The sequence below is a fragment of the Hippopotamus amphibius genome, chromosome 7 (assembly GCF_030028045.1).
Source record: "Hippopotamus amphibius kiboko isolate mHipAmp2 chromosome 7, mHipAmp2.hap2, whole genome shotgun sequence".
NCBI lineage: Eukaryota > Metazoa > Chordata > Mammalia > Artiodactyla > Hippopotamidae > Hippopotamus > Hippopotamus amphibius.
This window is the reverse complement of record NC_080192.1, coordinates 82623701-82647609: the sequence shown is the minus strand read 5'-3', so window position 1 is coordinate 82647609 and position 23909 is coordinate 82623701. Positions and strand designations below refer to the sequence as shown.

General features: G+C 45.1%; 1 protein-coding gene across 3 annotated transcripts in view; it reads right to left on the bottom strand.

The window, feature by feature from the left end:
* The window catches only part of NCK2 (NCK adaptor protein 2), a 130442-nt gene that overhangs the window by 46299 nt on the left and 60234 nt on the right, over window positions 1–23909 (bottom strand). For all 3 annotated transcript variants that reach the window (XM_057742753.1, XM_057742754.1, XM_057742755.1), the window contains exon 2: window positions 21839–22019. The gene's annotated coding sequence lies outside the window, so the exon portion shown is untranslated. The remainder of the gene's footprint in view (window positions 1–21838; window positions 22020–23909) is intronic.

Genomic DNA, 23909 nt, shown 5'->3' with positions numbered 1-23909 from the left:
CGTCCTTGTGACGCCCAATGGCAGGTCCCTGGACCATAATTCTATTTCTGATTTTCTGAGGAACCACCATATCAGCCGCACCATTTTACATTCCCACCAACAGTGCACAAAGATTGCAATTTCTCCACAACCTCACCAACACCCATCATTCTGGTTTTTGATACCAGACATGCTATTGGGTGTGAAGTACACAAAATTCCTAAATGAACTTTCTTGAACAGGATTTGTCAGTGGATGGCAATTCTCAATAAAGACCAAATTTTATACTTTACAAGTCTAGAGTTTCCGCTGCACCCCTCTCCCCATCTTTTAAAATGAATTTCTACTATTAACTCATCCTTACTACCAGGATCAGCTCTCCCCCTCAATTAAACCACATTATAAAAAACACGTTAAATTGTGAGTTTATCAACCAGTTTTCAAGAGTTAATCACCCAGCCACGCATTTTACTATGTGAAATGCCTGAACAAAACCAGTATTCCAAAGACTAGACTACAAATCAATACAAATCATTAGTGCTAGGAAATTTTACAGAAGAAATAGGACTGGGGACTCTTTGTTTCAGCTAGAATCTGGGAGGTATTATTTTTCACACATAATTTACCACTCAAGCTATGGAGTTCCCATTCAGCCAACTTTTGCTAACCTCTCTGAGTTTCCTCCCGGGCATCTCAGACATTCATCACACTGGGAAGAAGGTTGTGAACATTATGTAACAGCCGAGCACCATCTCTTTGGAGAATCACAGTCAATAAGTCGATTTTATTATATGGTATTAATTGTAAAACAAATGAATGGCCATAAAACTGTACCAGACTCGGAATCAACACTGCCTTACACCAAGCTGGAAGTCATCACAGTTTATGGAGTGATAAGGAAAATATCAGCGGTGCAAAAATGTCCCCAGAAGTTAGATTCACAGAGACAGAGCAGAAGAGTGGCTGCCAGGGGCTGGGAGGCGGGGGAAACAGGGAGAGGTTGGTAAAAGGGTACAGTAGAAGCTTTCAGCTATAGATGAATAAGCTCTGAGGACCCAATGTAAAACATGATGACTACAGTTGATAACACTGTGTTGTATAACAGAAATTTGCTTAAAGAGTAGAACTTAAATGTTCTCACCAAAAAAAGATAAATCTGTGAGGTGATAGATGTGCTAATTAACTAGATGGGGAGGATCCCTTCCCAGTGTATACGTATATCAGATCACTACCATGTATGCTTTAAATACCTTACAATTTTATTTGTCATTTATAAGGCTGATATTTAAAAAAGAAAAGAAAAATGGAAAAATATCCATTTTCGAAAATGAACATTGATATCTTTGGTGAAACTTGATGACCTTCCTCTAAAACAGAGTATGAAGTGTTTTCAGACGATGCATACCACTTGCTCCCAAAGTAAACAAACAGCCATCTGTCACTATATTTAGGGGTTTATTAAGCCTTACTATTTTTTTTTTCCACAGCCATGAAAGTAGCTGTAACTTTTATAACTTAAACACTTAGTTCATAAACATATCAAAGTATAAATGTCATGAGCTGCCCTGAATCTTGCTAGTGAATTCATCGACTCTAGTAGATGCCTAACCCTTTTCCTGACCACCTTATTATTCACGATTCTCTGATGAATTCTGAAACGTACAAGGGTGAAACAAGCAGAGTGATTTACAAAACACACTCCCCGTGATCTGGGTCTCCTGGCGTTCAAATATGACTAAACCGCCACAATCATTTTAGTTCTTCAGACATACATGGTATGTCCCCATTCCTACACAGTCTGTTTTAGATTTTCCTATTTAATGGGAAAGGTCATTACAGAAAGCCCCTCTATCCCTCACTCTGGGGACAGGGACCTGCACTCAACATGCTCGGCAGGACAGGGGCCCAGTTCCTGAGAGGGGACCTGAGCTACTCTAGCTTAATTACTAAACAGACACCTCTACAGATCTAGAATGATACATGCTAACACATATCCCAAATGTACGATCCTTTTAAGGAAATCTCCCCTGTCATTCAAGAAAACAATGAGGAAATAAAGTTTTCTAGCATCTGTACCTGATTTTTTTAAAATAAATTTGATTTTTTAGAACTGTTTTGGTTTCCCCTGTTATGAACATCTTCCATTACTACGACACATTGGTTACAATTAATAAACCAATATCGATACACTAACTAGAGTCTGTGTTTTACTCAGTCCTCCTTAGTTTTTCCCTAATGTCCTTTTCTGTCCCAGGATCCTGTTCAGGACACCCACCACCCTGCTTTTAGTCGTCACGTCTCCTTTGGCGTGACAGGTTCGAAGACGTCCCTTGTTCTGATGACCCTTCCAGTTTTGAGGAGGACCAGGCAGGCGTTCTGCACGATGTCCCTCAGGTGGGCTCCGTCTAATGTCTTTCTCCCCACGAGCGCGGGGCTCTGGGCTTTGGGAGGAGACCACAGAGGTGAAGCCCAGGGTCGCTGCCTCATCTTGGGGTGTCTGCTGTTACCGTGACGGCCCGCTGGCGCAGACCCCATCACCTGGCTGAGTCCTGTCTGTCTGGACTCCCCCCTGCAGAGTCCTGCTTCTCCTTTTCCACCCCGTGCTTTGGGGAAGGGGGGCTCTGAGCGCAGCTGGGGTGGGGGTGACGCTCCACCTCCCTGAGGGAGAGGAGCTGCAGAAATCACCTGGAATTCTGCCGGGGAGGTTTGTCTCTCCCTCCCTGTTTTTAGATTTATTCAGTTATTTATATTAGTATAAACACGTTTATTTTATACTTTGGGCTACAACCGATTCGTATTCACTTTGTTGCTCAAATTGTTCTAACTTTGGCTATTGGAAGCTCTTTTCATTGGCTCCTGTGCCCCTCTGACACATCCCGTCACTGGAAGTGAGTGTGTGTGTGCACGAGAGAGAGAATTTGTGTGAGTTTGTGTGTGTCTGTATGTGTGTCTGCACACGCACACGGTGAGCACATGCTAACTTTCTGGCACCACCAACTACTCCAGCTCACCTTGTGTACCTGCCGCCCCAGGTACACATACGGCAGATTCTACTGGGACCAGCAGGACCTACATCCCACTTCTTGTGCATGTTACACACGAGGGTTCTCCTGTGCTGACTCTAGTCCAGCTCCTGGGTCACGGTGTTTTTGAAAGTAAAGACGCTCTTCTGAGTGATGGGACTGGATTTGTTTTCCACGCACCTTCCCTCCTGCCAGGCAATGAGTTTTTGTTTTTTCATTTTTTTTTTGGAGTATAGTTGATGTACAACGTTGTGTTAGTTTCTGCTGTACAGCAAAGTGAATCATCTATACATATACATATATCCCCTCCTTTTTTGATTTCCCTCCCATTTAGGTCACCACAGAGCATTGAGTAGAGTTCCCTGTGCTATACAGTAGGTTCTCAGCAGTTATCTGTTTTATACATAGTATCAACAGCATATGTGTTTCAAAATCCCCATCTCCCAATTCATCCCAGTGACACCTTCCACTGGGTCCCTAACCTGCTCGTCACAGCATCTGCCCTGCAACCATCTGTCCCCTGCATGTCCACAGTCACCTGCTTCTCCAGGTCAGCCCCATCCCCCCATTGCTAGCCTGCCCCGACCCGGCCCGGCTGCCCTGGTCTCACCCACGGTCTTCGCTGCACGTACTCCAGCTCCTCCAAGCATAATCCTTTAGCCTTGACTTAGGACGTGGTAACACACATGAGGAGCACTTACAGAAATGTCCATGCTGTAGGTCAGCACACCAAGGACACATGTAGGAAACTCCGGTGGCATCCACTCCCCACCTGCCCTGGGGCAACTGAACGTGCAAGAGAGGCACCTGCCACCCGACACCCCGATCCTGTCTCTGACCCTGGCTCAAGGGAGCCCTGATGCTACCCGGAAACCCGCATCCATGCCCTACGTGAATGGCCCCCCAGTGAGGGGCTGTTTCAGATCCTCCTTCTCCGCCCTCGAGCACCTCCTCCCGCTCCTGCCATGCAGCTAGTGAATGACTTTGCCTCTTCCTTCACTGAGCAAACAGAAGCAATAGGGCGCAGGGGGCTCCTGGGCCTGCGGGCACCCCTCTGTCCCTCTGGTTCCTGGGTGAGCGTCGGGGGCTGCCTCCTCCACGCTGAGCCCCACCCTTCTCCTCTTCCTGAAGGAATCTGCTCCTCCCACCATTCCCCCTTCCTCTCCGCTGTGGCACGAGCATTCCTTCCTCCTGCACCATCTTTCCTGCTGACACTGCCCACCAGACCATCGGGGAGTCGCCCTTCACTCACTCGGCTCCCTGGGGTCACGCAGCCCTGTTGTGCTTCCTTCCTCCTTTCTTACCCGCTCCTTTCCTGTTTCTGACCCAGAGATGTAGCAGCCAGGCTGCCTGGGGGGCCTCGACTCCATCCTCTCGCAGCCGTCCCTCCTCAAGCTGCTCCCAAATGTGGCCTCCAGCCCTGCTCCACCCGAGACGCCAATCTGCTACCCCCTGCCTCTGCGACACCTCCACGTGGACGCCCCACTGCTCTCCAAATTCATCCAGACAGGGCTCTTCACCATCCACACTGAACCAAAACCAAAAGAAAATCAATCAAACAGCGACCACGACCACACCCTCCCACTCCCCCACCCCACCCCTCCCAGCATCCCCTCTGAGTTCACAAACATGAAACAACCATTTTCCAAGGTACCCGTCAAGGCAAAAATCTTAGCACATCCCACAGAATACAGTGTCCCCATCCATTTCATCAGCAAACCCCATACGCTCGCCTTCAAAATCTGACTCAAATGGGACCACCACCAGCCCCTCCACTGCCCAGATCCGAGCCAGCATCACCAGGGTCTGGACGACGCGGCTCTCTCCTCCCTCGTCCGTCTCCGCCCTCCCAGTCTGCCTCCCCAGCAGTGGCCTATGACGATAGACAGGGTCTCCTCCGTTCAAGCCTTACCACCCCTTCCCATCACACTAGAACACAACCAGAAGCCTTTGCCAACACCAGCTCTTCCTGCAAACTCACACCCCGCTGCTCCTCACACCTCCCCTACCCCCTCCCTCCCACATCCACATCCCACCCCTGATGAAACCCAAGCCTCCACCCAGCCCTGCTGGCCCCAGCTCTCCTGACAGAGCTGCTGCATCGCCCGCCCGCGCCGCCCAATCTCCTTGCTCTGCTTTCTCTCTTCCTGGCTTTTACTGGGACTTCACACATATTTTTATTGTCTGTTTCCCCGCCGAGTGAGATTTCTTGCAGACAAGGATTTTGTCTCCTTGTAAACCGAGCACTTAGAAGGGCCTGAGCCCGTGTACCCAGCGAGCACGTGAAGGACGCAGGGATGCTCTTTACCAGCAGCCGTGCCGGCTCCACCACCAGACCCCCTCGTGGACACAAGATGCTGAGGTGCTGCCTCTGATGCTAAAGGCCTGATTTGCAGGTGGATTCAAATTTAAGAAACTTCATTTAGAACAATCTCACCTTTGGATACTGTCATTGTTATTCTACATAATAAGGGCTCTTCACTCGTGAGGGAAGCCATGGAAGAATTCCAATTAAAAATTTAAATTTTATGTCATGCAGCTACTTTGAGTAAAAGGGGGAAAGTACATGGAATATACATAAATATTCATGAACTACAGATCATGAATGAAGGGCGAATCTTCCAACTTTTTCTGACAACTGGTGAGAGCAGCCACAGAAAAGGAAAGATGAAAGTTTAGCAAAGCTCATTAAATGACTGAGACGGCACTGTCTCAGACTCGATGATATACCTGGCAAAAATCATTTAAGTACTGTGAATAAAATCCCAGCATTTCAAAACTTTGCATCTATCTTTATAAGCCCCCAAATTTAAAAACAGGTCGTTGAACACAGAAACAACACAAAATACATATAACCCTTCCAGCAGAGCTATAAGAATACAAGACTCCCTTTTATAGGAAAGCATTGCAGTTTATAAATGGTGATATGCATTGCTGGCACAGCAAAAGACTCTCTAGTTCAAAGAAAGTCTGGATTCTCGAGTGGGAATTATCTACCTTTGTAGATCAAAATGTGATGACTTGCAACGAAACCAGTACACATAATGACAAAGGACTGGTACCTAGAATATATAAAGAATCCTGCAATTCATGAAGAAACAGACCAACTCAATCAAAAGCAAGTGAAGACACAGTCATTGCCCAGAAAGACAGCACAGATGATGAATCCACACAGAAAAGGCTCCACTACGTCCATGATCTGAGACCACAGCGAGATGCCTTTTCACACTAGAGGGACAGAAATGGACTGGTTGATCATGTTGAGGAGGTGAGTGTCAGGGAGGCCGGGGCGGGGGGGGGTCTCCTTATCCTGCCGAGACAGGAAGATGGCAGCCCTGCTCGGGAAGGCAATGTGGGGTCATCTGGTAAAGCTGGATGCCGACAGAGCGCACAGGAGGCAACTCCACGCCTTGTCCGAGACAGAGGGAAACTCTGCCACGGGTCAGGGGAGCTGCACAGCGGCAGTGCCCAGAGCAGCCCTGCTTGTGCGGGTTAAAGAGGGGCCATAAATGAGAATGAATGAGAAAGGAGCAAGGCAACGGATGGCCAAGCAAATAAACCAATGGGGGAGGAGACCCACCTCTCCAGGAGAATTCAGGAAAGTGACGTGGGTCCTCCCACCTTGAGGAGGTGGAGCGCAACCCCACCCTCAGGCTGGAATGTGCCTGGAGAACCCCATCAAGAGAGGACAGCTGAGAGGGGACAGCAGACAGCTGGCAGCCGGGCCAGCTCACCAACAGGTCAGATGGACATGCACGCCCCTGGTGCCATGTGATAATGCTGGCACTTGACCTCCGTGGTCCCTCCCCCAAAGACACACAATATCCCAGTCCAACGAGAAGAAAACCACCAGACAAATCCCACTTGAGGGGGATCCGACACATCTTCCACAAGACTGCCATGGTCAGGTCATCAAAAACAGGGCAAGTCTGAGGAAGGCCCAGCCTGAGGACACACGGCAACTACCTGTCATGTGATGCAGGTCCTGGTGGGATCGTCTGTCTGCACCTCGGGTTGTCCCCACTCTGAAGGGCATGTTATCTGATGTTAACACAGACATTCCTGCTTTCTTTCCACTGTGATTAATGTTTGCGTGGTCTATCTTTTTCCATCCTTTTATTGTCAACATATACACGTACACACACGTGTAAGAAGTCTATAACGCAGACCATGAGAGTAAAGGACCCCGACTTGGCCGCTATTGCGTGCTGACAGGGAGGGGTGCTGTGGGGACCAGTCAGGAATGGCCCCCACCCCCAGGGCTAGCACTGGTGAAAGGAGTTCAGAGCCCTTTATCCGGAAACCCATCCGGAATCTGGCTCTCATTTGGCAATAAGAAATGCCCAGTTTAGTAGTTATATTTTTGCAGGAAAAGCCCTGAGTGACCAAGTATTCTGCACACCAGCCCCCTTAAGTTTTCCATTCCTGAGACAGTCAAAGTGACAGGTCCCCAAACAAATGTCATCCACACTACAAGTAAAATACCCACGGGGACAGAACTGGGCTCCCCGGGGTCAGCTTCCCAGGGACAGGGAATGTCCAAGCCGCAGCCCTGGAGTCAGAAAGGACACACAATGCAGTCATGTGGTTATCAGAAGATCCGTCGGGATCCTGCAGGGCCAGGAGCTCCGATCCTGATTGTAGATGGAAGGGACTTGGACCCGGAGGGTCTGGCTCTGCAAGGGAAGGCACCTCAAAGGTCTTCAGGGTTTGCAAGTTGTGTGACACAGTGACAAAGTGGGACTGACTAGGTGCACTGCCTCCTGTGAAATTGGAACCATTTTCCATCCCTTCTCTGCAGGTGACCCAGATACTGGCCCCAATGGGCAAGAAATCCCTAAAAGAAGAGAAATGATCATTTCCCTTCCACACAAAATAATATGGACTCTGCCAGGTGATTTCTCCACCGAGACCCCCCACCCCTGCCCCCCACCCCGGCTAGCATCTCCAAGCACAGAACACAAGGCATGGAGGGCAGGTATTGGCTCCCGGGCCTGGTGTAATCTGGGCACCACGGTGCCTGGCACCCCATTGTGTTTTGTTCGATTTCTGTGCCTAAGAGCAGTGTCTCTCTTGAGGGTTAGCTCCCTGCAAGTATCAAAACTGCAGCTGCCAATATGCACGGTAATTAGGCATGGAATGGAACTTTCTAAAGGCTCGTGAATTATCTGAAGTGTGCATATATGAAAATCCTCAAATGGAGGACCTCAGAGGCCCCTTTAGGGAAGATGGGTGTGAAGATACAGATGCCCAGACTCCAGGCTGGTCTGGAGTGGGGCCCAAGCAGCCCAGGCGGCCCCTCAAGGACAGTGCATGTTTCAAGGTGGCCCAGAGCACAGAGGGGATGCATGTGCACAAGGGGAGCTGGCAGGTGCAGGAGGCTGACCGCCTGCCCCCCTCTCTCCTCACCTGTGCCACAGCTGCCAGGGGATTCAAAACCCAGGGTCCAGGTCAGCAGTTTCCAAACTGGTGACTGGAAGGACCTGGGAAGCTCTACAGAAAAAGCACAAACATCTAGGCTTCCCCAGATGGAGTCCTTGGGGCTGGAGACTGGGGCCTGTGTTTTCAGAGGTCCCTCCATGACTCTCAGGAGGAACCAGGTGAGGGGACGTCTCTGATGAAATACTGACACTGTGGTTCTCTCCTCTGCCAGCACGTCTTGAATCTCGGGCAGCTTTCAGCCCCGGAGGCTCAGACCCGCCTGCGCAGCCCAGGGTGCAGCCAGCATGCATTCAGCTTCTCCTACAAAATAGGCCTCTATAGACCCAGGCTACCGACAGGGAAGATGTTCCTGCCCCAGGCTCCTGGGGTCAACGGCTTTCCTGGCTCTTGCCATCTGAGCACGGAATGTCCCTATTTGCCTCTGTCAGTGCCACAAAATCTACCGCAAGAACTCAAGTTCAGAGCAGAGGCTACAAACCCCCAATCCCTCCAACCAAAGCCAGTCTGACTAGGGGAGGGGTCTCAGATCCCGTGTCTCCCACTCTTTCCCCGAGTGCTGGGGTCCCAAGCAGAAAGCAGCCTTCTACGGAAACACCCCACCTGTGGGCAAAGCATTTTCTGCTTTCCCCGGTGGGCTGGGGCTGCCCTGGGCTGCCCTTGACCGCGGCCTGCCCTTGTGTGTGGGGAGGTCTGCACACAGGAAGGTGGGAGAGCCAGGGTGGGCCAGGGAGCCTCCACCAACCCCATCAATTCACGCATCAATGTGATTGTGGGTCAAGGTCAACTCCGAGAGACTCAGAAGGCGAATGTCATTTCACAGGGAGATGCGGAGTCAGCCCGCAGTCAGGGACCAGCAGGTGGACACGATTACCCCCTCCACAAGCACAGAGGGGCGCGAGCCTCCATTCAAACCTGCTTCTGTTACTATTTTATTCATTAACACAGCATCAAAAGTCACTCCCCTTAAACAGCTCTTTCATGGTTCAAGTTATTGCTACAGTTTTATAGCCATTTTAACATCTTGGAGCCGTACAGTTTCCAAAGAACGCACTTGCAGTATTAAAATAAAAGCCAACAGGATTCTGATCAGCAGAAATCTAAAACTCAAGGTGCTTTTCTGCTCTCTGCACTGAGACAAGTCAGCGACAGGAGAAGGTGGGGTCCCTGGGGCCACTGCCAACCCTCCGCAGGATTCCTGGACCACCAGGCTGCTCACTGCGGTTTTCCACACACAGCATCTGCTGCAGGTGCGTCTGTGAAGGGATTCTCATCCTGCCATGGCAGTTTAGCGTCCTTCAGCTTTATTGAGGTTCACTTACTATGCAAGAGGCTGCACATATTACATGTGTCCAACTGGATGAGTCGACATATGCAAACACACTTGATACCATCACCACAAACAAGGTAAAAAACACACCCATCACCTCCAAAAGATTTACATGTTCAAGGTCTAGTTTGCTTTTCAAAAGCTTACACCCCACCCAACCCGGCAATACACACGAACACACAGCAGGAACATGTTTTGCTTTTTTGGAGGAAGGAGGCCAAGAAAAACACTTCATCTCTCCTAATTTTGGAACCTCAAGTGCAGCAGCACTCTATTTAAAGCTCCATGTGGCCGGTGCGGCCTGCTTCTTAGAATCACTCTCTCACATCTACATCGTCTACCCGCCTGGTCCAGGGACTCTGAGAGCAAGACAGCACATGTGCGGTCAGTACCTCGCCGCTCCAACGCAGCCGTGAGCCACAGGTCACCATCTGCCGGGCCGTCTTTGCAAGTAAAGCAACCTCTCCTGGCTCTTTTCCATCGTTTACAAAATGGGGGGTGGGGGATATAGCCACATCACCTGATCTTAGACAGAATTTATGTGCAAATTCCTTCGTAAACTGTAAGGTACAATTCAGAGACTCGTGGGGAGACGGCTGGAAAGTTATGAATTCAGTTCCACAATCTGTCCTAAGGAGAAGAATAGGGGGTGGGGGGTGGGCGGGCAAGGATTTGCTTTTCTGTGTGTTTTTAATTTGAGTCTGAGGAAGCCCACACTTTTGGGGCACGTCGGCTGTGATAGAGAAGAGAAATGCTTGGCTAAACGTTGTCACCTCAACCATCAGAAAAGGATGGTTTCATGGCTACGTAAAGAAACCGTCGATCATGATTTTAAACAGCTTCACTCTGGACACAGGTGTTGTAGGAAGCGCAGGGGACCACAGAATGACCCCACACACAGGAAGGGCAGAAGGTCTTTCTGCCTCCCCAAATGACTTCCCTCTCAGAGGTCAGTTGGTCAGCAGGGACTCACAAATACACAGCGACATCTGGGAAGAGCACAGGTGCAGGTCCGAGGCCTGCTGAGCTGGCCTCAGCTGGATTCTGAGCTGCTGAGCTGGCCCTAGAGCCTTCAAGAGGTACCCAGGCCTCTGGGGGATTTGGCTCCTGTCCCCCACCCCCCAACCCCTCCAAAAGCCTTCCTCCATTCTCCTTTCCTTAGGTTTCCAGAAGGAACTCACTTCCAAATCATCCTTGGCTGCTGGAGATTTTGCTGGGGAAAATAAATAAATAAATAAAATTCATGGTCGAGTGAGAATGAAAGGCTTTGGGTCAGAAGATGTGGGTTCACAGCCTGCTCTGTCCTATGATCACTGGGCTTTGGCCAAGTTGTTTCACCTCTCAGAGCATCCGTGATTCAACAGGTCACTGCTGTGTCATTACCGCAGAATGTCAGAGCCAGGGAGCAGAAGGAACACCAACTTGGAAGCAGCAACCCGTGGTCAGAACAGAATGCTGCTGTGTGAGTTCCACTCTCTGATCCGGGGCAGCCCTCCTCGCTCTCCAGAGGCTCAGTGTCTCTGCCTATGAAATGGCGGTAATAAGACCTGTATTCCAGCCACAGACAGTATCCTGGAGGAGGCACTCCTGGGCCAAGTGCCTGGCAAGTACTCAGTACATTACAGCTGCTCCCATTGACTAACCAGCAGGTTAACTGTGATAGAATCAACACAGTAAGATATATATATATATATATATTTAGCAACACTCAATAGTTATTGGGCAATTAGTTAACCAATTATTGCAGATCTAGTCACCACATCAACTAGAACATCAAAGGCTACAAGCATCCCCAGATATTCAGTAGCCCTTAGGAAGACCCAACTGGTCCAGCTGCAGAGGCCATACCCCATGTGCCCCAGGAGTCCCAGTGAAGGGGGAGGATGGTTCCTTCTATTTTGGCAGAAACTCAACAAGTTACTTCTAGGTATCCAGCCTCCTAGCAACAGCTGTGGCCCTAAAAACTTAATGACGTAGAAATGGGTCTTGCATATAAAAAGTCTTTTTAAATAATATCTGTGGGGGCAAAGTGAGTGACCAGCAATCTCCAAAATACCAAAAATCTGGGATATGGTAAAAGAGAGGAGTAAATTTAAGTCAACTTTACTTAGTACTTTACTTAGTACTTAAACTCTGGGAAACTGTTGTTATAAGAAATGAGGGGGAATTCCCTGGCAGTCCAGTGGTTAGGACTCTGTGCTCTCACTGCTGACGGCCTGGGTTTAATCCCTGGTTGGGGAACTAAGATCCCACAAGCACACAGCACAGTCAAAAAAAAAAAAAAAAAAAAAAATAGGCTGATATGAAGACAAGTAAAAAAATTTTTCCTTTACCAAAAGAAATATTACTGGATAGCATTTTTACAATCCTAAAAGCGACAGGCATGTTTAACTTATTTTCTCTACTTAATACACATTTAAATGAACCACTGCTGCTTCTATAGTAGAAGGGAAAATGATGCATACAGACTTAAGTTGCTATCAGCTTAAAATAGACTATTATAAGACATTTTATGTTAGCCTCATGGTAACCATAAAGCAAAAACCTTTAACAGAGACGCAAAAGAGAAAGAGAAAGATATTTAGGCACACTGCTCCAGAAAATCATCAAATCACAAAGAAAAAGACAGAGGTGAAAAAAGAAACAAAAGAATTTAAAAACAGTAAGAAAACAATTTTCAAAAGGGAAGTACTTAGCCATCAATAATTAATTTAAATGTAAATGAACTAAATTATTCAATCAAAGACACTGAGTGGCTGAATGAATAAAAAACAAGACCTATCTATATGCTGCCTACAAGAGACTCACTTCACCTTTAAGGACACACACACAGACTAAAGGTGAGGGGGATGGAAAGAGTCCGAGCAAATGGAAACCAAAAGAAACCTGGGGCAGCTTATTCTTATATCAGACAAAACAGACTTAAAGCCAAAGACTGTGCTAAGAGACAAAGGAGGGAATCCTATAATGATAAAGGGGTCAATCCAACGAGAGGAAACAATATTTGTAAATATTTATGCACCCAATATAGGAGCACTTAAATATATAAAGGAAATATTAACAGATCTAAAGGGAGAAATAGACAGCAATACAATAATAGGAGGGCATTTCAATATACCACTTTCAACAATAGATCATCCAGACAGAAAATCAATAAGAAAATTTGTACTTAAACTACACACTAGACCAGATGGACTTAACAGACACTGACAAAACATTCCATCCAACAGCAGCAGAATACATATTTTTCTTAAGCGCACATGGAACATTCTCCAGGATCTATCATGTGTTAGGACACAAACAAGAATTAATAAATTTAAGAAGACTGAAATCACATTAAGCATCTTTTCCCATCACGATGGTGTAAAACTAGCAATCAGTAACAAGAAGAAAACTGGAAAATTCACAAATATGTGGAAATTAAATAGCATGTTACTGAACAGCAATGGATCAAAGAAGAAATTTAAAAATATCTTGAGACATTAGGAGGTACAGACTACTACATATAAGCAACAAGGATATATGCACAGCACAAGAAAATATAGCCATTATTCTGTAATAAGTTTAGATGGAATATAATGTATAAAAATATTGAATCACTATGTTGTATACCTGAAACTAATATTGTAAATCAACTATATTTCAATAAAAAAAATCTTGAGTCAAATGAAAATGGAAATACAATAGACCAAAACTCATGGGATGCATTAAAAGCAGCTCTAAGAGAGAAGTTCAGAGTGATAAAAACCCATATTGAGAAAAAACAAAGATCCCAAATAAACAACTAACTTTTCACCTCACGGAACTAGAAAAAGAACAAATGGACACCCAAAGTTAGTAGAAGGAAGTATAGAAATCAGAGCAGAAATAAATGAAACAGAGTCTAAAAAGACAATAGAAAAGATCAATAAAACTATGAGCTGTTTTTTTCAAAAGATAAAGAAAATAGACAAACTTTACCTAGACTCACCTAGGAAAAAAAAAGAGGACTGAAATGAACAAAACCACAGAAAGAAGGAAAGAAGGAAGAAAAGAAAGACAAGAAAAAACGAAAGAAAGAAAGAAGGAAGGAAGGAAGGAAGGAAGGAAGGAAGGAAGGAAGGAAGGAAGGAAGAGGAGACATTACATCTGATACCGCAGACATAAGAAAAAGGCTCATAAGAGATTACTATGAACAGTTATACACCAACAAATTGGACATCCCAGAAGTGGGTAAATTCCTAGAAAGATCAAACCTTTCAAGACCAATAACAAAGAAATAAAAAATCTGAACATACCAATCATTAGTTACGAGGTTGACTCAATAATCAAAAACCTCCCAACAAACAGAAGTCCAGGACCAGATGGGTTCACTAGTGAATTCTATCAAACTGAAGAAGAATTAATACCAATCCTTCTCAAACTATTCCCCAAAAATGAGGAGAAAATACTTCCAAACTCATTTTAAGAGGTCAGCAAATACCCAGATACCAAAACTAAGAACACTACAAGAACAGAAAATCACAGCCCAATACCCCTGATGGATACAGATGCAAAAAATTCCCAACAAAATACTAGGACCCTGAACCTAACAGCACATTAAAAAGATCATGCAGGATTTACCCCAGGGATGCAAGGATAGTTCAGTACCTGAAAATCAATCTACATGATACAGCACATTAATACAACGAAGGACAAAAATCATATAATTATCTCAATAGGTACATAAAAAGCATTTGACAAAATTCAGTACTCATTTATGATAAAAACTCAACAAAGTGGGTACAGAGGGAACATATCTCACCATAATAAAGGCCATATATGACAAGCCCACAGCAAACAACATATTCAATGGTGAAAAGCTGAAAACGTTTCTTCTAAGAGCAGGAACAAGACAAGGATCCCCACTCTTATCACTTACTGAACATAGTACTGAATGTTATAGCCACAGCAATAAGAAAAAGAAATAAAAGGGACCCAAATCAAAAAGGAAGACGTAAAACAGTCTATATTTACAGATGATGTGATATTATGCATCATAATATCAAAAACCCTAAATAAAACCCTAAAGACTCCACCAAAAAACTATGGGAACAAATAAATTCAGTGAAGTTGAAAGATACAAAAATCAGCTTTCAAAAGTCAGTTGTGTCTATACACTAACAATGAACTATCAGAAAGAGAAACTAAGAAAACAATCCCATTTACAATTGTATCAAAAAGAATAAAATACCTAGAAATAAATTTAACCAAGAGGGTGAAAGACTTGTATACTGAAAACTATAAGACACTGATAAAAGAAATTGAAGAAAACACAAATAAATGGAAAGATTTTTCTATGTTTGTGGATTGGAAAAATTAGCACTGTTAAAATGTCCATTTCTATCCAAAGAAATCTACAGACTCAATGCAATCCCTGTCAAAATTCCAATGGTATTTATCTCAGAACTAGAACGAACTATCTCAAAATTTATATGGAACTGCAAAACACCCTGAATAATCAAAGCAATCTTGAGAAAGAAGAACAAAGCTGGAGGCATCACGCTCCCTGATTTCAAACTGCTGTTGACCCTTGAAAAATGCAGGGGTAATGGGCAGTCAAAAACCCACTTGTAGCTTATAGTTGGCCCTTTGGATCCACAGTTCTGTATCCGCAGTTCCACATCCATGGATTCAACCAACCATGGAAAGTGTAGCACTGGAGTAATCACTATTGAAAAAAATCAGACTATAAGTGCACCCCTGCAGTTGAAACCCAAGCTGTTCAAGGCTCAACTGTATAGTACAAAACTACAGTAACCAAAACAGTATGGTACTGGCATAAAAATAGACATAGAGGTCAATGGAACAGAATAGAGAATCCAGAAATAAACCCACCTTTATACAGTCAATTTATGACAAAGGTGCCAAGAATATACAATGGGGAAGGTGAGTCCAGTTAATAAATGGTGTTGGAAAAACTAGACAACCACATGCAAAACAATGAAACTGGACCACCGTTTTACACCAAACACAATAATCAACTCAAAATGGATTAAAGACTTGAAAATAAGACCGGAAAGCATAAAACTCCAAAAACAAACAAACACAAGGGGTAAGCATCTTGACATCTCTCTTGCGATGATCTTTTGGATTTGACACCAAAAGCAAAGGCAATAAAACCAAAAATAAGTAATTAGGAATACATCAAACTAACAAGCATCTGCACAGCAAAGGAAACCATCAACAGAGTGAAAAGGCAACCTACAGAATGGGAGAAAATATCTGTAAATCATATACCTGATAAGAGGTTAATATCCAAAATATATAAAGAACTCATACAACTCAATAGCAAAAAGACAATCAGATTAAAAAACATACAGAGGACATATTTCCAGAGATGTGCAGATGGCCAAAAGGCACATGAAAAGGTGCTCAACATCACTAATCATCAGGGAAACACAAATCAAAACCATAATCAGATATCACCTCACACCTGTCAGAATGACCATCATCAAAGAGACAGGATAACAAGTGTCTGATGAGGGTGCGGAAAAAGGGAACCCTTGTGCCTGTTGGTGGGAATGTAAATTGGTGCAGCCACTATGGAGAACAGAATGCAGGTTCCTCAAAAAAATTAAAAACAGAACTACCATGTGATCCAGAAATCCTACTTTCGGATATCTATCCAAAAGAAATAAAAACAGGATTTGGAAGCGGTATCTGCACCCCCAGGTTCACTGCAGCATTAGTCACGATAGCCAAGACATGGAAACAACCTAAGTGTCCATCAATGGATGAATAAAGAAGATGCTATATATACGTGGGTATATATGTGTAAACACACGTACACACACAGGAATACTGTTCAACCTTGAAAAGGAAGGAAATCCTGCCACTTATGACAACATGCACAGCCCTTGAGGGAACTGTGCTAAGTGAGATAAGCCAGCCAGAGAAAGACAGGCACTGCATGGCAGCATTTACATGTGGAATTTTTTTTTAAAAAGTTGAACTCATTGAAGCAGGGAGTAAAAAAAAAGTTGCTGCCACAGGCTGGGTGGCGGAGAAAATAGGGAGAGGCTGGTAAAAAGATTTCAGCTCTGAGATGAACAAGGTCTGAGAATCTAATGTAAACCATGATGATTACAGTTGACAACACTATTATATAATTGAAATTTGCTAATAAGAGAGTAGAACCTAACTGTTCTCATTTCTTAAAAAAGGATAAATATGTGAGGGGATGGGCATATTAAAATTAACTACATGGGGGATCCTTTCACAATGTATATGTGTATCAAATCACCACAATGTACACTTTAAATATCTTACAATTTTGTCAATTATCTCTCAATAGAGCTCAAAAAAAAAAAAAAGAAAGAATAAAGAAAATGATGCCTATGCTCACATTTACATTTTGGGTATTCACATCAGCAACTGCCACAGTCTGAAATCCAGATCTCGATTATTTTTCTCTACCCATAAGTCTTGTCACCTACATATCGTCTTCCCCCTATAACACCCACGTCCTTCCACCCGTTGGGCTTCTCTCTTGAAAAAGTCTCCAAGTAGATTTTCAAAAGGTAAACAGTTTTCCGTATAACATACAAAGCTGTTCATCCTCCATCCACAGGAAATAGCAGCCAGCCTCCAACAACAGTGAACCACAGTCAATGTTTAGTTATCCAGGGAAGAATTAAGTGCAGACTACACACTGTTAAGTTCATTCCAGTGGAAAAGGAAGGGGTCTGCCGCAGGATCTCCACTCCCCCCAAATCAGGCAAATTCAAGGCCAGGGAGTTCTGAAGACTTGGCTCCTTAATTTCAAAGATGGGGGGGTGGGGAGGCGGCAGGATAAGCTCCAGGGAAGACAAGAATACAGGGCAGGGAAATGCAGACCCTCGACACAGGGGGCTCAGGGACCTCCTCGGGTCACCCTGAGAAGCAGCTCAGACATCCCTCCCCAAGACCGCTCCCCCTGGCTCAGCACCAGGCTTAGGCTAGCTGAGACAGCGCCAACTTGGGGTGCCCGGTAGCGGGGAAATGTCATTCTGAGGCTGACTCCTCATGTAGCACTTTACCTGGTCGGCACTGCTTTCCTTGCTTTCCAGGACAGGGCAAGTAACAGGCTGACGAAGCCACCACTTTTCCTGTGAGCACATCAAAGACCCCTGACCCACGGAATGTGCCCATCCCCACCTGTTACTGCTTAAATGAAATGGAGACCGATAACCCGCTAAGACACCCAGCCTGCCCTGTGCCATGGGACCCATGACACCTCGGTCCCACATCCCCTTCTTTAAAACTCGCTCTGTTTACCCTGCCTTGGGCACCTGAGACTTGCTCTAAGAACCTGAACACAGCAGTCAGCACAGCTCCAGAGCCGTCAGGGTTGCACCCCATCCCACAAGGCCACGAGAAAGAGAGTCCAGAACTATATTTCATCTTTTTTTGCAGTGCTAAAACAGTCACTGCAGGAAAAACATTCCAGAATCCAGCTGTGCTCACAGTTAATATTTATTACATGAATGGACAGATCTAGTGGTTTACCCACTGGACATTTTTCAAAACCACGGAAGTAATTTTTAATAAGTAAATCAGGACTTTGGTGTGGCTCTCATGAACTTATAAGAGTAATTCTTTAAAATTACATGCACATAGGGCTTCCCTGGGGGCGCAGTGGTTGAGAATCTGCCTGCCAATGCAGGGGATATGGGTTCGAGCCCTGGTCTAGGAAGATCCCACATGCTGTGGAGCAACTAAGCCGGTGAGCCACAACTACTGAGCCCACGTGCCCCAACTAGTGAAGCCCACGTACCTAGAGCCCACGCACCGCAAAGAAGAGTAGCCCCTGCTCTCCGCAATTAGAGAAACCGTGAGCACAGCCAGGAAGACATGACGCAGCCAATAAATAAAACTAATTAACTTTTTAAAGTTACAATAAAAAAAGATTACAGAAGCTTAATACCAAAAAAGCAAATAAACCAATCCACAAATGGGCGGAAGACCTAAAGAGACATTTCTCCAAAGAAGACATACAGATGGCCAACAAACACATGAAAAGATGCTCAACATCACTCATCATCAGAGAAATGCAAGGCAAAGCCACAATGAGGTATCACCTCACACCGATCAGAATGGCCATCATCACAAAATCTGGAAACAACAAATGTTGGAGAGGGTGTGGAGAAAAGGGAACTCTCCTGCACTGTTGGTGGGAATGTAAGTTGGTACAGCCACTATGGAAAACAATTTGGAGGTTCCTTAAAAAACTACAAATAGAACTACCATATGATCCAGTAATCCCACTACTGGGCATATACCCAAAGAAAACCATAATCCCAAAAGAAACTTGTACCATAATGTTTATTGCAGCACTATTTACAATAGCCAGGACATGGAAGCAACCTAAATGCCCATCAACAAATGAATGGATAAAGAAGATGTGGCATATATATACAATGGAATATTACTCAGCTATAAAAAGGGATGAGATGGAGCTATATGTCATGAGGTGGATAGAACTACAGTCTGTCATACAGAGTGAAGTAAGTCAGAAAGAGAAAGACAAATATTGTATGCTAACTCACATATACGGAATCTAAAAATGGTACTGATGAACTCAGTGACAAGAACAAGGACGCAGATACAGAGAATGGACTGGAGAACTCGAGGTTTGGGAGGGGGCGGGGGGTGAAGGGGAAGCTGAGATGAAGCGAGAGAGTAGCACAGACATATATATACTATCAACTGTAAAACAGATAGTCAGTGGGAAGTTGTTGTATAACAAAGGGAGTCCAACTCGAGGATGGAAGATGCCTTAGAGGACTGGGGCGGGGAGGGAGGGGGGGACTCTAGGCGGGGGGAGTCAAGGAAGGGAGGGAATACAGGGATATGTGTATAAAAACAGATGATTGAACTTGGTGTACCCAAAAAAAATAATAAATAAATAAATAAAATTTTAAAAATGGCCCCCCCCAAAAAAAGATTACATGCATATAAATATTTTTGTGAGTATATCTGCCTGATAATCTACGTATGACAGTCCACCTAGTCATACCCAGGCATTGCCTCTTTCTTTGTATGATGGTAACAGATCTTGTGATAGCAACAGATCTTGGGCACTTGTGCAGAATATATTCCCCTAATTAAGCATGTAACTTCCCCTGACTCACCACTTTCTGGAAGAGTCACTTAAGAGTCTGTTAATGTCACCCATGACCAAGACCTCCTAAAGAAGTCATGTCAGACTCTGTTACTGATGAATCACTAAAGAATTCTGATGATCAGATTCAAGGATCTGCACTAATCTCTAGCCTTTATTCCCATAAAAATCTGACAAACTGACTGATACATGACTGCACTTATAAACGACCAAGTTACAAGTTTTAAAAGGTTCCACTTCAAAGACCATTTAAAAAATTGAGTGGTCATAGCTAAGATTTTTTTATGTAATGGAAACCTCCCAGGATTGGACATGAAACACGTAATGGTGTCCACCCACACAAGGTCTGGAAGAGAAACGTGGGAGTGTCCAATCAGTGCCCGGGGGGATGTAAAGCCAGTGAGACCCAGTGAGAACCAGCAACATCCTGAGGGGAGGGGGGCCTCAGGGTCACTTACGGGGACACAGAAAGGAGGAGAGCTTGGATCAGCTGCTGAGATGAGCTCCAGGCTCTCAATTCCAAACCAGGACCCAACCCAGAAATCATAATGGATGCCCCCCCCCACCCCCAAACAGGTGGAAGAGTGTCATTTGCTCCAAAGAAATCATAAAGGTGAATACATGATCTTACCCTATGAAACGCTACATATTGACTCCGTGCCCTTCTGCTCACCACACATCAAAGGGGAACACAACTGAAATCAAGGTGGTTCCAAAAAAAAAGCAGTTGAGGAGAAAAATCTGATTTACAAAAATTTTCATAGTAGTTTTAGACCAAATGAAAGAAAATTCTAACTTATATTAAACTAATAAATCTACAGCAACCAAAGATTTTATAGTCCAAAGTTACAGGTTCAAGAATAGTTTAAAGCCAAATTTATGGTTACCAAAGGGGAAAGGGGGAGGGGGAGGGACAAATTAGGAGTCTGAGACTAACATGTGCAGTGTGCACACTACTGGATATAAAATTGATAATCAACAAGGACCTACTGTACAGCACAGGGAACTCTACTCAATATGCGATAATAAGCTAAACGGGAAAGGAAGCATAAAAACGATATAGAGATATATGACTAAATCATTTGGCTATACACCTGAAACTAACACCTTGTAAATCAATTATACTCCAATGTAAAATAAAAACTCTAAAAAAGAAAAAGAATAGTTTAAAGTGATTTGTGAATAATAGAAGCAAAATAAGGGTTTGAAGGAAAGCTCATGAATTGGGTGTTATCCCCACACTTCCAGGCCAACACTCTGAAGGTGAAATTGGACTTTCTCATAAAGCACTTCTACTGCCCAGCCAAAGCCAGGACCCCAGATAAACTGGACCACCAGACAGCATCTCTTGTAATCTAAATAAATGTCCCAAACCATTTGTTAAGGCTAAGAAACGTCTGTTATAACACATGCTTTTGTCCACTATCTGTGATGATCTCAATCCACATGCTGTATCACAGGCATGATTTTATTTTAACACAGGAGCAGATTTCTCATATGAACAGATAAACCGTTCCTTGGAATCCTTATCTGTTTGCATGTTTTAATGTAGAATTATCTTCCCGGCAACCAAGCCGGAATGAAGCCTTCACTAGATGGAGCTCACCCTGAAGACAGCTCCTATGTATCCTGGACGTCCCCATCCCAGGCAGCACACAGGAGGCCCGGCTCCTATAGACCACAAGTCTGGCCCAGGAGCTGAGGCGCGGGGGCGGTTCACAGGTTGGACACGCCCACTGCCTTGCTTCCTAGCTCCCTGATGCCACCACATGCCACAGCAGGAATGGTGAGTCTGATTTTTGAACCAGATCCCTTGAAAACTTACATTTTATGAGGATCAACAAATCAGAGCTACATTTATTGCCATGTTACTAGTGCAAAGCGAACATTTGTGGCAAAAGCAGCACCTCCTCCAGCCTGTTTTAGGCAGGAAGCCGCACTCACCTCCTGCACTCAGTTACGAGAGATGACACAACGCAAAGCTCCTCAAAAGGTGAATTCTTCAGCTGACTGCACCCCCGAAGTCACCAAGCTGCAGGAATTCTCCAAATTCTCAAATCCAACTCAAACCTCAGCAGAGAATTACGATCCGGGAAATCACTTGTAGGAAAGGAACATAGGAAATCTGAAAAGAAACAGAAAGAACCGTCTGTTAGGACCTCTTGCTTGTTTGATTTTAAGTCACTGCTTGAGAAATAACTATTTGCCTGAAACGAATTATTTTTCATAGACTCCAGGAAAAAAAGGTGTTTCACATTTACTAACCTCAGCCCCAACAAAACCACCCTCACCCTGCTCCATCTTCCGGGCCCCGGGTCGGCGGAGAGGCCACCCCCCCCCCATCCTCGGCCATAACTGAGGGACCTAAGCTCCCAGGTCTCTTCCAGACCCCTCCCCACAACACCCCCGCCCTCGCCCTCAAAGCCTGCCGAAAAGGAAAGAGTGGTTGCCAAGTGGAAATTCAAAAAGCCTGTCTGGAAGGCTAATTAGGGAGAAGAATTGCAGAGCATGGATGTCATTTAGAGACTCCATGTCCTGCACTGGCCATTCACTGATAGAGCCCCCCCCCCCAGCCCATTCCCCCCACCCCCTACCAGACCCACAGTTTCACGCTTATTGGGATGAACACACACACTACTATGTATAAAAGAGATTAACTAACAAGGACCTACTGTAGAGCACAGGGAATGCTGCTCAATACTCTGTAATGACCTTCACGGGGAAAGAATCTAAAAAAGAGTGGATATATGTATAACTGATTCACTGTGCTGTACACCTGAAATGAACACAACATGGTAGATCAACTATACTCCAATAAAAGCTAAAAAAAAAAAAAAAAAAAAAAAAACAACGAAAGAAAAGGAAAGAAAAGGGAAGCAAACATCCCTGCAGGAATCTGAGGACAGCATCCCGAAACCGCAAGGAAGTCAAGCCGAGGAGCTGACAGAGGGGACCTGCCGCCCCCTCCCTCCTGGCTATGAAGCTTGCTGTCACCTCATGGCCACTACACCTGGGTAACTATTTTCAGTCCCGGCCTATCATTTGAGGGGACCCTGTGGCTCCGTGGACCTCTGAGAGGGTTCACTGACACCTTTAATTACGCTTCAAACCCAGAAGGGATTCATCCTGACGGTTCACGCAGACAGGATCTATTAATTCAGCCCCAGCACAATGATGACCTCAGACGTTCAATATCCCACAGAAAAGTCGAGTTCTATTTTAGTCAAACAGAAAAGGATCACTCAAGTACGGCTTTCATAAAACTGTTATAAGGCAAGTTCATAAATTTTGATTAAAAAATGAATTCCTCTTTATGCATTCTCTGGCATTATTTTAAGGGCGCGCATGATTTTTTTTAAATGGATGATTTAACTCTAGGACAAGGCGCTGCGCAAACACACTGGGAGTGTGAGATCTGGACAAGATGTTAGCGGTACCGCAGGATGACGGTGCCTTTCTCTCTGCCAAGTGTTTACAGTAACATGACAAGTTCTGCAGAAATAGACCTTTTGGTATCTGGACTCGGGTCCGGACCAAGGATTCCGATTTCTCACTGTGGGCCTTACACGTGCCACTTAGTGGAGAAAGCCACCAGCTAAAGACAGCCATGCCCACAAATGGCCACCTCCGTAGTAGTATTTTCAGGGGTTCTTCTGGACATAAGTTGTAGTTTTAAATTTTTCATTGAAAAGTGAACGGGCCTTCCCTGGTGACACAGTAGTTAAGAATCCTCCTGCCAATACAGGGGACACGGGTTCGATCCCTGGTGTGGAAGGTCCCACACGCCACAAAGCAACTAAGCCCATGTGCTCTAGAGCCTGCGAGCCACAACTACTGAGCCCACGTGCCACAACTACTGAAGCCAGGGCTCCAGAGCCTACGAGCCACAACCACTGAGCCTGTGCTCTAGAGCCCACATGCAGCAACAAAGACCAAACACAGCCATAAATAAATAAATATATGTATTTTTTTAAAAAAGTGAAGGTGCCTGGGGTCAGATCTCCCCAAGCCAATG